Below are 15,684 nucleotides of genomic sequence, written 5' to 3' on the forward strand. Positions count from 1 at the left end.
AGATGCTCTAAGATTCTTTATAAGGTATATTGTTGAAGGCCATCAGGAATCCAAACAGAGTCTGTCTATGCATCTTTGAGGTCCAACAGTCTTACACACTTTTTATGGAGCTCCAACAGCACTCCCTGTATCTATATAAAGCCTTCCCTGCACCAAAAGCTGTGCTAGCTTATTTCTAATACATACTTTCCTGAATATACAGTCTTGCTTTTGCTGTTCCTGAATGATTGTTGTTCCTTATCATTTCAGGATTACGAATGTAGCTGGCAAGTCAGACTCCTGACCTACAAAGATATCTGCACACACTGTATTTATGCAGAACCATGTAATTTAAGGCAAGGAGAATGTACACAGCTTTTACACAAACATTTGCATAAAGTATATGTCAATTTCGGTTCACCTATAAAACCCTCCAGTATCTTTTCAGAGGATTTGTCAACATTGATAGAATGTTTAGAAATCCTCTTTTCCAAGTGATGGCAAAGGGAAAGGACCTTAGCCACACGTGCATTTGCTGGATTAGGTACATGTGCTTTTTGAGAGTTAATATTAAACTGGGAGTTATAGAGACATCCTCCTTTGCACAAAGATCCTCCAGCATAAAACCATATTGCTGTGCCTAAGACCTCTTGCCACTGATATAACATTAAGTTTCATTTCAAAACAGCTTAATAGACTGAGTTTTAATATTGTAACATGTTAACTCACCCCTATAAACCATCTGGGAACTACATGAGATGCATTTTGAAAAGTACAGAAAAAAAGAATTTCTGTCTCACAGCTTTGGCATTTCCTTTTCTTATCTTCTTATCTGCACTCTGGGGCTGGTCAAGTAAACACAGACATATAAATGAATATGTAAAAGTTCGAATTATCATAGCCTCCGGTTGTACAATCATTTAAACAGCCCCAGACACATGTTAGCAATTATGTGTAAACAGATATAAAAATGGTATTTAAATGTACAGGTATGCAGTCATCCAGCCCTACACAACAAGGAATTGTGCATCTGTCAGGTTCTAATGGTTCCACACCCCACTATGCATATCATACAATATTGACATTTTCTCAGGTAAGAATCTGGGAGTCCTTTTTTAAACTATAATTCTCTACTAACTTGTATTTTTATAAGTGACTATATGTACTTTGTGTAGTAGTATTGAACATTCTCCAGGAAGCTGTGGCCATATTGTAGCTCCATGAGCTGTAACAGCTGCTTTATTTACTCAGTGCTCTAGCAATTTCATACAGATTAAAGCCACAGCACAAGAGAGCTATTAAAAATTGAAAGGAATTATAGCAATTTTGCTGGTCTGTTTTCTCTAAGTGATCTGGTAAACTGCAGAGCTAGAAAACTGCAGAACAATTTCCACACAATTTTTGTCCAGTTGTGAGTAGAATAAGAGGGGGTTGAAGTGGCTCCTAATAATCAAATACATGGCTAATGGGATGTGTATTCCCTTCAAAGAAGGCAACCTGAAGACTCATCAATAATTATAAATTGCTGCAAATTATTGAAGCTGGTTTATCTCCTGGGAATAGCAACAGAAAAAAAAGTATTGCAGAGGCAGCAGTATTTGGGGAGATGCAATGATGAGGCAAAAAGGCAGTTCTGATCCATTTTTATAGTATTGTCTTTGCAGCAGTCCTGAGGCAGCCCCAGTAAGAGCAGGATGAAAGATTTAGATTCGCCTGAAGAATTGACAATATTCTCCCATTCTTCCATTGGTCTGAATTGATTCTGTTTACTAGAATAAAAATCTTGTTTAATTTTGCATCTGTTGCAATAACTGTGAAACCGAGGCACCTGAGGCAGGAATCAATTTACTGCCTCTTTAGTTATTTAGGTGCACTGACCAACAAATTGCTTGCTAATTTCAAAGGACTGACGTATTTTAAAGGAAGATGCTGCTTTATTGTTGCAGAGAGAATATGCAAAATTGACTGGATTTTTTCATACAGTTGAAGCTCTTATACAATAGCAATCTTTAGTATTACTGCAACTAAGATTAAAAAAATGCAAAACTAGAGAGACTGTAAATATTAAACCCTGAGAATTCAAAATAAGATAAAGAACTTAGTAAAATGCTTATATATAAGGCTAGAAGAGACAAGATCATCTTACCAGCCCTATTACATTCCTGAGAAATTCTTAATATTGGAGAACATAAGGTTTCACTCAGGCATTCTTTGACTTAGTTAAAAAAGTTGAGCTAGGCTAAAATATTTCACTAAAAAACAGGCAGAGTCCAAAAGCAGATCTTAGACATGATGGCTCTGATGTAAACTAAACCTTGTGACCCCCAAATTTATGAGCAAGCTCTAGCAGTTACGTGCCTGATCTGAGCTATCAAGGTGATGACTCATTGTATCCCTTGTTTTTCTCTCTGTAAGTGACTTATCCATGTTGCTCAAGGCAGACAGGAACAAAGCCAAAACTGTAAGAAAGTAAGACTTGTTAATGGTGTGCTGGGAATAGTGAGGTCCATGCTGATATCCTCATCAACACCTCAGGTAAACACTATCATAGAATTGCTCACATTGGAAAAGGCCTTTAAGACCATTGAGTCCCACCATTAACCGAGCACTACCAAGTCCAACACAAAACCGTATCCCAAATGCCATATCTACATAGCTGTTAGATAGCCCCAGGGCTGCAAATATTCAGCAGCAAAGTCCTCTCCATGCGGAGCTGCACAGGTAAAGTTGAGGTGCAGTGTGCAGGTGTGTTAGGCTACAATTACCTGAGGGACCCCCAAAGTGCTCTTACAGTCCTGTCTGCAATTTTATGTCCCCACAACATCCATACCCTATATCAAGCATCAGCCCTGGTGTGGTGTAACACACCCTGTATGATTTTTTAAGAGTAAAAGTGTCCTTGGTGCTCATATATGTGAAGCAGTGTTTGAAAACAGAACCCTACTGTGCAAATAAGCAACCAGCCCACTGTCATCCAGAAAACAGCAGGAGTGAGGGTGAGGCATCCCCAAAGAGCAGTGCAAATACTAATTTTCAAAATATTCCTTTGGTAAGTATGGTCCAAGTTGCAGAATTATAAGGTGAATGAACAACATAAGCATAGGCCACAGGCAGAGGAGATGTAGGAACCAGGCTGCAGCTGCCTTCAGATCTGTTCCTCAGATAGCCTAGAAATGTTTTACATGTGCAGTACAGATAATCAGAAATCATGCCAGCCTTAAACTGAAGGAGTGCTAAACTGATCAATATGACAAAATGTTTTGAAGCAGCATTAGCTTGCAAAGCTGCTCAAATCTGTTTCATTGAGGATGTGTTAAAATTAATTTTAATGCATTTTAGCAAGTGTGTCAAAAGAATTCTGAGGGGAGAAGTCTATTGATACAATCACTCACCAGACCCAGAGTGAACGGTTTTACAGCCTGGCATATAAAAACAAATTTTGTCTATTTAGCAAGATGCCCTAGGAACCAATTTTCTAGAGCCATTGTAATTGCTCACCATGAAAATTGCAGGTTGTGTTCAAGAAAGGCTAAACACCAGCAGAACCTTTGTGCGTTTGCTCCACTTTCTGCCGAGCAGCTTTGGCTGCAGCTTTCTGAGCATCGAATCTCATTTACAAGGTGACCCAGAACACAAAACCTTGTAATTAGCCTCAAAACCCAACCTGCTTTCTCTCCCTGCCTGCCAGCCTTCTGCTGCCCTTGGTTGCGATGGCAGCGTTTTCCCAACAAAGGGGGGTCTCATGCAGAAAGAGAGCAGTGGAGCCAAGATATTCAGAGCTTTTGCATGCAGCCAGATAAATATTCATGATTCAACTGTGTGCTTAAGAGCCGCTTTTTGAATTAAGTTCTGAGGCTATTGTTCACCCTCAAATAACACCAAGAAGAAACTTTTCCTTACTTAAAAATAAACAAATTCCTAGATAGACTGCAAATGTGAAATTACCTTCCTTCCCCAAACAGCAATAAGGAGGTTCGAGAGAGGAGGAAGAAGGATGAATCAGGTGCTTGACCAGTGTAAATTGGCCTGTTGAGATCTGTAAAACCTCCCCAGCTTTCACTAGGTGACAATTTTGAATTTTTTTCTTTACCTTGAGATGGTATAACAACCAAAATATCTGAATGTGCTTTGGCACCAAAAAAAAAAAAAAAAAAAACCAACAAAAAAGGTAAAAAATTTTAAAAGTACTCTGGGATGATTTTGACAGCATTTTTTGAAATAGTTAACATATATGCTGACCAGGGCTCATTGTAGCTCATAAATCTTATAATCATCAAAAAAGATGCTGTACCTTCCGCAGAACACTGATTACTATAATACATCTTTCTGCCATAAACTGACTGAGGTGCAGATACAAAAAAATAGAAGGACTTGAGTGGTAGAGATCAACTTCAGGTTCGGTGACATTAAAACATCTAAAGGAAAAGGGAAAAACTGAGGAAGGAAGACTGCTTCTATCTGGGTATCCACATTTGGATTAAGAATTTGATATTTTTTAACCAGTGTATGAATGTTATATCTTAGTGGCACGCTGCTGTAAGGTGAAAGACTGAGAAGTACTCTATCACTACAAAGTACATTTTGGTTTCTTCTGAATAATACAAAGCAGACTGTAATTCATTATTGAAATAACAGAATTTACTTAATGTTGAAATTAATAACTTATGTAGTTGCTTAGCAACTCAGACATTACTAACATCCTTAGCTAGGTATTGAGTTCCTTTTCTGAATTTCTGAGAGTATCTTTCTTTTCATTTAAAGTTTTGGAATAGCTTCCCTGCCTCTTCTCCTCTAAACCCAAGGCCCTCCCCTTCTTTTTCTCTCTGTACAAAAGGTAGCCTTGATTTAGGGGAAGTGATTCCACAGAATTAAAATCTGATCTATTTGATACATCTCTATGGCCTTTGAACCGTTTATGAGGAAAGACAGCTGTCTTTTGTTTTCATTAAGTAATTCGGTTAATTTTAATTTATTTTTTTAACCTCTTCTTTGTCCTGAACCACACATGTTGCTGATGTGACTGGGATAAGCAGAAAAATGGACTTCATAGGATATGGGAACAAACTTACCTTTCATGCTGTAAAAGAGAACTTTGCACCACACTTGCATCAGATGTGCGCAGTGAAATGACAAGAGAAAAAATTTCCAGCAACAAGGCAGAGCAATAGAAATGTCAGTGAATGTAAGGAAGGAATTCTTCCATGGTGAGAGTAGTTAACTACTGAAACAGGCTGACCAAAGAGGTGGTGAATTTCCTTCCTTGGCAATTCTCATGACTCACCTGGATGACTTCCAGAAATCCTTTCCAATCATGTTTTCTGTGATTTCATCTAGGGGACAAGTTATTTGTATTTTTTCTGTGATTTCTGCACCAGGAACACATTATGGATTACTTTCCCCACTGAAATACATTATGAAGATGACTAGGCCCCATGGTGAGGCTTAGGTAATGGAACAGAGAAAGTAGGGAACATAACAAGAGAAACTGCCAAACATAACAAACTGCAGAGTGAGCAGCTGGCAAATATTACACTGTAACACCATGAAAAACAGCTGTACTTCACAGCTGATTATGGGGAACTGTGTGAGAGGACAACCTCCCCAGCTAATTTTAGGAGAACTGAAGGGCGATATTGGAGTCTTTTTGGGGAGTGGAATCTTGGGGAAAAAACCCACAGTGTGCAGGTTACCATATCACTAAACCTTGTAGAGGTTTGAGAAAACTTTTCAAGGAAAGGGTTGTCAAGCATTGGAACAGGCTGCCCAGGGAAGTGGTAGAGTTGCTATCCATGAAGGAATTTAAAAAATGTGTAAATGTGGCACCTGGGGCAGTGCTGGGTTAACAGTTGGACTGGGTGATCTTACAGGTCTTTTCCAACCTTAATCGTTCTGTATCATGTAAGGCTGAGATGTAATAGCTAAAGGTATCAGAAATGCCAAATATGGTTATGGATGTAGCAAAACTGGAACCAATGGAGAAAAGCTAACTACAGTGTTTTATTTGGGAGGAGACAAGGGTGGGAAAAGAGATGGATCAAGGTGAGGGGCAGGAATTACAAGTATGGGAAAATGGAGAAAAGTGTGGAGAGATGAGGACAGCCATGTAAAAGCAAGCTGCTGGTTGATAAGGCTGTCTGATCAAGTCCTGCAGTTTCTCTTACCTTCTTCCTATATCCTATTCTTTACTATATTTTTTCCTGTGCAGTCTCAGTCTCTAGCCTCTGTTTTTGTGGAGAAGTCCAAGTGTCAGAAGCCAGAGAAGAGGCCTTGGGTCACAAGGGTTCACAGTGCCAACAACAGGACAGCACAGGATGTAGACATCCCTCTGTGATGAGGGACAGGAGATTAGGGTTGGAGCCTATGAGTTGCCAATGTAAAATGGAAGACTTGGCAGAGATGCTTCTGGGAAGAGCTGATAGCTGATACCCAGCCATTACAGCACTCATTCCTTAGTCCCTCCTTGTTTCAGGTGGGACAGGATCAGGCTGAATACCTTCAGCAGGAGCAGAACTTGAAAAGCTAGGTATAAAATGTTTTGCCCTGTTCAGTAACATGACATTTTTAACCTTGACATTTCTGATCCAAACATACATAATGCTGGCAAACAACAGAAAAATCAGGAGGAGGGCTGAGGGAAAGAAGTATGCAGCAGTAGATGTTTGCTTATTCTTAATTGCTTGGCTGCCATGGAGATAAGCATAGTGGATAGTTCCAGCAGGATCTACTGTTATTTTTGCACATGCAATTCTATAGCTCTGTGTGTCTATCAAGCCTTACAAATGAAGTATTTCAGGAGAGATTTGCTTTAAGAATTCTGAACCTCACATCTACAAACTGTATTGTCTTTCAATGGTCTCTCAAAGACTTGAGATAAAGGACTGTCTCTCCATAGCTGAGATTTTGAAATGAATTTTGAAGAACAAGAATTTTGTCTGTGAGTTTTTATAAATTCTTTAACTCTATGACTTAGTTCTGTGTTTATTTCTTGTATTTCAGTAAGGCTTAGGAAGCTGAGCAAAAAGGGGAAGATGGTGGCAAACTATTTACATTTTATTTGAGATTTGATTCCTCTTTCCATAGGGAGCTCTTCCAGAAGGAGGATTTCTACACTTGACATCTCTGGTCTGGTTCCACAGCTGGGAGGAGTATATCTGCACATATAGACCACCATTCTTGTTTAAATTAGTGCCTCTGGAAGGCTTAATAGGAATATACTCATTGCCTCCATATATTCTGATGCCTACAGAGAAGAGAGAAGAAAGTCCAGCACCTTGAGAGCCTCTCCAGCTCATAAGAAAGGTTGAGGCATGGCACAAGCTTTAAGGCTTGCTCTCAAAGTCTGTCATGCCTTCACTCGGACTGGAGGAAAGCATCTAACCCACAGTTAAAGAGCAGAAATACACAGACTGAGATGACAGCATGAACAGAAACTGATTTACATGAAAGCACCCTGAGACAGACCAGAGCACAGGTTGGAAGAATGGCCAGCATCCATGGCCAATGATGTATGTGACAGAAATAAAATCAGTAGCAACCAAGAAGGTGCTGCTTGCAGCTAGGCAGCAGGACAACTGCCTCAGCAGAAGAAGACCAGCACTCTGACAAGAGAATGGCTGCACGGTTATAACATGTGAGCTGTGCCCCTCTCATCCTGGAATTCCAACAAGAAGACAGACTGCAGCCACAAGACACCCAAAATGAGGAAATAATAGAAAATGGGCAGCCGCCTTGTCTAGCATTTTTGGAGGCTGTTGTAAGTGAATTCCTGAGGTAAAAGATTATGTTTCAGTAACTGGGGACTCTTGAGAGGTTCAAAATAATTGGCCCAAAACAGCTACCACCAAAGAGATTTCAGAATACACAGCAAGGATTCAGCAGCTGGCACATCTCATTCTTCATGTTAAGCAGAAGTGATCCATCCCATAGTACCAGTGTACCAGGTTTATATGAAGAAGAATGATAGAATGGGTGTAGAATAAGTTTTGTTTAAAATTAATATCACCTTTCCTTCTCATAGGGTTTTGCATTGCTTTTCATTACTTTAATTAGAAAGGGTTACAGTCCTTGTTTATTGAATATATCATGGAAATATTGGGTAGGCAGCAGCTTCTAGGCAAGTGTTCTAAAACTTGAGCTATAGTTGCCATAAATCTCTGATTCAATAATCAGTAATTATTCCATACAAAGTAGGACAGATTGGGATGCTGAGGGCTTTTAATCTCAGACTTCCTGGTATCAAGAATGTTCCACCCTTTTATTTGTGGGGGTAAGGTCTGACAAATTAAAGGAAGGTTAATATGCACATGCAAAGGATTGGATTGAGGGAGCAGGATTGAGCAGTGGTACTCCAGTTCTACTTACTCTAGTCTTACTGCAAAAGCCTAAAAGTGATCTCTGGCCCTTCTCTCATTCACACACATTTATCATATCCTATGAAGTTTGGTGCAAGAAAGACTCCTGCTATCAGCAGGATACTTGTTGGTTTCTTGCAGTTCAAATTAGCCTGTGAGGTGCCACTTGGGAAACTGCAATGTAGTTTCGTGGAGGGAGTGTTCAAAAAGAGCCTTAGATCCTGAGGCAGGATCCACAGGCAGGGAAACACCGTCTCTGCAGCATTGTCTCTGATGTCAACCTCAGGGCTCTTTTATAAAAGATGACAGCACTGCTTTCTCTACTCACTGTGTTCTCTTTTCTCCTTAGCTGCTGTCTGGGTACTAGGTTAGACCATCCTGTACAGGACTTTAAAGAATGTGGATTGTTAGCATACAAACACTGGCACTTCTAGCCAGATTTTTTAGGGCTTAGGCATCAAGCAAAATGGAACTTTTGAGAGTCTAAAATTGGAGTCTAGGCTCCAGGAGGGATAACTGGACAACACTTGAGTACATAACTCCTTGCCTTGCTAGCTTTATTAATACCACTTCTTCCTTCCTGTACTTTGACCTTCTCAGAAGATCATCTGGTTTTTCCCAGACCAGCACCACTTTTGAAACAAGAAGAGAAGGTGATATGTTCATGCTTGACACAAATGCAGTGCAACTAACCCTGTAAATCAGAATACAGGTGGAAATGATTTGATTTGATTCCCTTCTTCTAATTGAATAACTCATTCTTACTTTTACTTGAACACAAAGAGGCTTAAACAGCACTGTGGCTGCAATGGTCACCTATTTAATTACACTTTCACTATGTAAGTCAGCATGCAAAGGGGACACCATAGGCTGTAGCTGTAGAAACTACTGAATGGAACACAGTAACTTATTCTACTACTAAATATTTATAACTTTATGAATTCTTAGCTCACCTTTGTGACACTCATCAGTTTTGTTGTAAATAATAATTTGTTGGGAGCATGTCTCTGCTTTGTGATAGAAGCCAAATGTGGATTATAATCGTAAGCATTTTAATTAAATGTGTATAGAAACAGTCAAACAATCCAAGCAAGGAATATTATGTACAGACAGGCAAATACACAAGCAAAAATATAAACATGTAACAAGCAACACATGGACAAATACCAATGATTCTACTGGAAACTGGGTAAAGATCCCAGATCAAATCTATCAGTGGAGGCTCTCAATACAGACAGATTCAAACCCATTCATGTGATGCTGCATTCAAGTCTATGTGCAAAGAAGAAGCACACCTTGTGTATAAAGGCCAAGAAGTTATTGTTAGCAAAGGTAAAATCTTAAGTCTAATTCAGAAATCATTATTGGCCTAAATGTAATTATTACAGACAAAAACCTGCAGGTAGAATATTTATGTACAGATAAAAAGCCATAGTAATAGCAGTAATACAACTGTAATTGTAAAGCACACAGCTTTTAGTTTCTGACGTTTTCTTAGTGTTATCCTCACTCTTCTATCATTCTTCTGTGTTTGAAGGTCAGCAGTTTCATGCTGGTGGTAGCAGGGGAGGGAATATTAAGGCAAGTGGACAACACGTGGAATCCTTTACCAGGAGAAATATGATGTTCATTTTGACAGTATGATATGTATAATACTGTGCACACACAAATTGTGTGTTTGCTAACATGCCTGTACACTTTTCTCTTTTGTCCTTGGTCTGCAGCTCCAGGTTACATAGCACCATTTATATTAAATTTGTATATTTAATTATGTATGTTATATACTATTTCTTTGCTCTGCTTCCGGGCCCTAACCCCAGTTTTGTCCAGGTCTGCAGATTAATTGATCATGACTGATCTTTTTATAGCATGGGGTCTCCAGTGCCAATCCTGTGCCCCATCTCTTCTCATTCTGTAGCTGTAATCCTGTCTGCCACATCTTGTGGTTGTCATTGCAGACATGTATTTATTTACTCAATAACATTTTATTTGAGTTGTAAAATTCTCGGTCTACCTGGAACAACTGCTTGTTACTGTCACCTATAGCAAACAATGCTTCCATCACACAAAACAGATCTGGTATAGATACAGCAGTTAGAAAAGTTGCTGCCACATCCAAACCACATGAAATAAAGCTGCTGGCAGGTCACAAGAGACTAAGAGCAGACAATCCTCAGTCCTGAGCCCTTGCAGACTCAATACCAGGCTTATGGCACTTCACTAGCAGTGACAATATCACATTACAGGGCTACAGTTACACTGGCATGGTGCCAAGGGAAAAAGTGACTAGGCAAAAGCAACACAAAGGCACTACCTGAACTCCTGTCACAGTTATGAAGCTTCGTGCCTGTGGCAGGAGGATGGCCTTGTGCCACAGGGAGCAATAAGTGTGAGGGAGCAGCAAGGACAAGGCTTCTCCACAATAGGTGACTCAGGAGCTGAGGATGACCACATCACAGGCAGGAACAGTTCCCTTTTCGATCAGAACAGATTTCAGCACCCAGGTCCAGCAAGTGGTAGTTTTCCTTCCTACCAATAACATCTCCTTCTCAGGTCTTTCATTTCTACTTCTTTGAAGCCATTCTTGATCCTGGTTTAATGACACTCTTGTGTGTCTTTGTGAGAAATGACTGTCTGGTGTGCTTAGATTCCGAGAAGAATTTATCATTTTTCTTAGGTTTGTGGAGGGTGTTTCTAAGGGCAGAAATTCGACTTACGATGTGTTGCAAAGGACACTTTGCTCTTCTTCAAAAATGGATGGAAGTAGTGATGGAGAACATCATCACAGAAAGATGATAGAGAAATAGGTCAGCATCAACATGTGCAGAGGTGGTAGAGTTAAAAGGGAAAGGTATGGATGGGCTGCTAGCATGGGGAGAGGGCTGTTCTATGATTGTGTTCTTCCTGTTGTTTTCAGGAGCTGAACAGCTGGGGAGCTTTTGCTCCATATGCTGATGACAGCATAGATCTTGCCACGCAGAAAGCAAGTACCTGTGCCCTATTCCTACATCCAGTGTCTCATTGCTGTCAAAAAACCACCCTGATGTTGGGGGCTGTTTCTGGAAGAAACTATTTCACAGAAACAGGAATGGTCTGTTCAGGCCCATGTGACTGTGCCTGTGGGCATAGTGGAGTGGCTTTGGTGCTCTTCAGGGATGAGCATGTTGCATCATCTATAGAGATCTGCAGCAGAAGGCTTTGGATAAGTTTGCCTAGAAAGGGAAGACCTTAAAAGCAATGGTGAATGCCAAGAACGGTAAGCGTTGATGGCATGGGACAGAGAAGGTTCTCAAGATCTCCCTGCAATGCCTTTACTTGCCCAGATGGGAAAAGTGCAGGAAAGACAAAGGGAAGGTGAACCTGCTGTCAGCCAAAGAGCAAGGAAAGAGTGCAGTCTCCAGACAAATGCTTTAAACCTGCAGGTACAATGTTGCTGGCGATTCCAGAAATGTGACTGGTTATTGTCAGGGTGAACAGAAGCTCAGAAAGTTTCTTCTATGAGTACTGCTCTGATATCTTCAGTTTCATGTCCTGTTGTTGACACTTTAGTTGTTTTTCCTCTCTTCATTTGTGACATTACCCCAGGTGCTCTGCCAGCCCATATCCATTCAGCTGGACTGCAGACCTCCACCAAGAGATCTGGGTATGCACCACTGCTTATATGTGGGAGAAAAATCTGTCAATACAATGGAAATCCGTATTGGGTTTTTTTCATGAAATAAATATGAGAATAGCTTCCCTATATCTGCAGCATGACAAAGCCATAAGTTGACTCACATAACTATTTGTGTGAGTTCTTCTGTGCCAAATCACTGTGGTCAGAAGCTGCTAAGGGCCCATGTATTAACTGGTAGAGATACTACAGAACTTTATTGGCTGGAATTTTTATTTTTTAAGTCAAGAGAAGGAAGAGTGTTTTAAAAAGGGCTGAAAAGTGCTAAAGACAAGGCCAAAATCATCCACTGCTCTCCCTTTGTTCACAAGTCCAGTCATTTTATCATAGAGAGCAATCAGATTGCTCAGGTGTGACTGATGCTTGGTAAACCCATGATGATTCTTCCTAATTACTTTCTTCTGCATGGGCCCAGCAATGTGCTCCAAGGAGCCTTGGTCCAGGATTTTTGCAGGCTGGCCAGCCTGTAATTCCTGTTCCTTGCTCTCAGATGCTTGTAGGCACTCTTGACCCCACTGATCTCCTCTGGCAGTGTTATTGGCGCCCATGTGGATGAGCAGCAGGGAGAGATAGCCCAAGTTCCTTGGTAGTTCCTCTGCTACATCTTGGATCTGAGCCCCTGGCAAGCCATGAATTGATCTAGAGATCAAGCCAAGGAGGCAGATGGGGGCTTCTGTCCACCACAAATGGAAACCTACCACTACTGTCCCCTGCCATTGCCTCCTGTCAATAATATGCGGTTTATGCATGGACAACTTGGATGCTTCCATAAGTGCAACATTCTGCTTCTCTCCTGCTAACAAGTCACCAATCCTGTTCTAAAACTGTCCTGCAAGTGGAGAAGGAGCCACCTTCCAAGTGCCAGAAGTCAGGTTAGGCAAATCAATTGTATTTAATTCAATAAAATTTTTTTCTTAATTATCTTTCCCTTTGATGTTTCATATTACAAAGACTAAGTTCATGCATTAATGCCTCACTGCTACTTGTGGCCAGTCTTGAATCCTTGGTTAAATAACAGGGAAGTCAGTCTACAGTTTCCAAAAATGCATGCAAATCCTTGAATAACTGAATGTTTTACTGAGGCAGAAGGTTATTCCAGATAACACAGGGTCTAATCCTGATGGTTTGTTCTCTCCTTCAGTAAGAAGGCTCTGAATACTTGTCAGAATGCATGGTTAGTAAACAGAATATGCTGAGGATACTGCAGAGCATGTTTCAAATTTGGACACTCTTGCAATTGTACTTTTCCATTAAAATGAGTTTGTGAAGTTTGGAAATTATTTTTGTTGCTTACCTGCTTCTAATTTAGTTGCTATATGCTAACTGCATAATATTCTCTACATTGAGATATTTGTGGATTACTGCATTCATTTTCTATGTTATTAACCTGTTTTTAGGGGCTTTTCACACATTTATGTTCTTCACTAAATGAATAAAACAGGAAGAATTTAATTTGGATCCCAAGATGTGGGACTGACCATGAATAAATTTTGCAAGAAAATCTTTTGAAACTGTGAAAAGAAGAGAGAAAGTTACAGCAAATAGATTTGCTATTGAAATTTCCTGGCTTGTTACACAAGTCTTATCTTCGCATTTTGTAAAACCACTTGAACAAAAAACCTAACCCCATGCTGCATAGCTTTATAAAACCACAAGACCAGATTCATGAACCTTAAATATAATTAATTCCTGATTGTGAAAACAAAGCATGTGACACTCCAAACACTCCTCCCCATTGGAGCAGGCAGGCTTTTTTATGAAGGGACTGGGGCTGGTGCAATCATGCCTCGTGCACAGCAGCCACATCCAGTTCTGTTCCTGGCAGCCTACAGATGCAGCAGCTAGCATTTTAATTACTTTTTTTTCCAAGAGACCTGAGATAGCAAACAAAGGTTTTGTGAGAAAGCTGTGACTGGTACTTCACCAGTGCAGTCCATCCTGTCTTCCCCCGAAATTCCATTTCTCTTTTCCTGGTTGTGGGGCTCTCTGTTCCACGTGTGTTTGTGGGGTTCTGTGTGCAGCAGCTGGGGAACAGCCGTGGGTCACAGGGGCCCCTGCGTGCTAGAGGCAGCATCCAGAGCAAGTGAGAGCATGTGTCGGCGTTCTCCCTTCTGGCTGCCTTCCAGGCAGTCTGCAATTCCATTTCAAGCAGCTCATGGTGCTAAAAGGTAAAGAGAGGATGTGGCACTTCTAATCCAAACCTTTTCTCTTTGTCCCCATCTCCCAGCTGCTATGTCCCAAAAAGCCCGTGGCCTAATGACTAGGAAACTTTTTGAGGAAGCAAGAAGATACAGTCCCCATTCTTGCACCATACGGCAGCAGAAAGAATGAGCCTGAGTGCTGAATTTTGAGGGAAATTTTCTACCCACTGTTACAGAAGAATGATGGAACACTTTTCAGCAGGTGAAGATCTGCCCTGGAAGCCTCCAGAGAAGACTCAGACTTAAGAGGCATATGTGTACTGAATATTCTCCATCAGCTTACTTTAGGCAGACTGTAGCTATTCCAGGTAACATTCATTTGACTAAAAGAAAAAGTTTATGATTTACATACTTACATCCAAGCCAATCACATCAGGCTCCTTGTGTAACCAGCAGAGAGAAGGGGTCACGTTAGCTTGAAGAAAATATTCACAACAGGTCATTTGTCTGAGCTGACTCTTTAGAGTCACATTTGGATGCACCTTTACTCTCCTCATGTTCTCCAGAGGGAACTCATGCAGCTCGAAACATGCTCCTCAGCTCTACTCTGGAAATTAGATAGTTTTACTTGACTTACTCAACTACTTTGGAGAATTTACCCATGCTTTTGTGTTCTGAAATCAGGCTGGTGTCACTTGTGCTCTCTTTGGGAAGATGGAATGTGTGAAAATATTCAATGTTGTGAGGAACTCAAATGTTACAGTTGTGTTTTAAATAGCAGACTAGAGAATCACTCCGTGGCCTGTAAAATTTAAGTAATTCTTGTCTAACAACTAGAAAAATGTAACAACATGCTGCTGTAATAATTTCTCTTCCATCTCCTCTTTCCCTATTGCCTCCTCCCCCTGCTCACCCCAAGATAATTCAGCTTCTAACTGCAAATGCTTTTCAGTATTGAAGGAGGCAAATAGATCAAATCTATATATGTCTGTGTTGTTTTCTGATATATATATATATATATATATATATATGTAGATGTGGAAGATGCTGTTCTGCTGCTACTTCAGAAATGTCCTTGTCTTTACTATTTATCTGCTTCTACACTGGAAGGCAAGAAAACAATTCTTTTTTTTTAAATTAAGGTTTCAAAATATTATGCCATAAGATTGTTTGCAATAGGGTGTAATTGGACTATGAGACCCTGTATCTTTAACCTTGTGTTTCAAGAGAATGTAATGATCCAGAAGTATGAAGAAAATGTAAATACAAAGATTATAAGTAACTTCAAGTTTTTAATAACAGATGTGGAACAAAGGCAGTGGCTGAGAAGGTTATATCTGAAATTACAATGAAGAATAAAATTGGCTTCTTTCCATACAGTTCAGGTTCCTGTCTTCTTGCATCTATCTCCATCTCTGTACTGTGGTTGCACATTGCTGTAACTTTCACACTCTACAAAATTCTATATGCTCTTCCAAGAAGACGTCACCCCCAATTGCTTGAGCAATAAAAGTGCTTAAATAATGTTGCTCTGCTGAAG

At 40.3% G+C, this 15,684-nt stretch overlaps 1 long non-coding RNA gene across 1 annotated transcript; it reads left to right on the plus strand.

The window, feature by feature from the left end:
* Nucleotides 1-6,750: 6,750 nt before the first annotated feature.
* LOC148225341 (uncharacterized) lies at nt 6,751-15,468 on the plus strand. The gene is made up of 3 exons (XR_015805941.1): nt 6,751-6,913; nt 7,060-7,732; nt 14,231-15,468. It is a non-coding gene; the product is annotated as an uncharacterized LOC148225341 (long non-coding RNA).
* The last annotated feature ends 216 nt before the right edge of the window (nt 15,469-15,684 follow it).

Source organism: Sturnus vulgaris, chromosome 1 (assembly GCF_052056855.1).
Source record: "Sturnus vulgaris isolate bStuVul1 chromosome 1, bStuVul1.hap1, whole genome shotgun sequence".
Classification (NCBI taxonomy): domain Eukaryota; kingdom Metazoa; phylum Chordata; class Aves; order Passeriformes; family Sturnidae; genus Sturnus; species Sturnus vulgaris.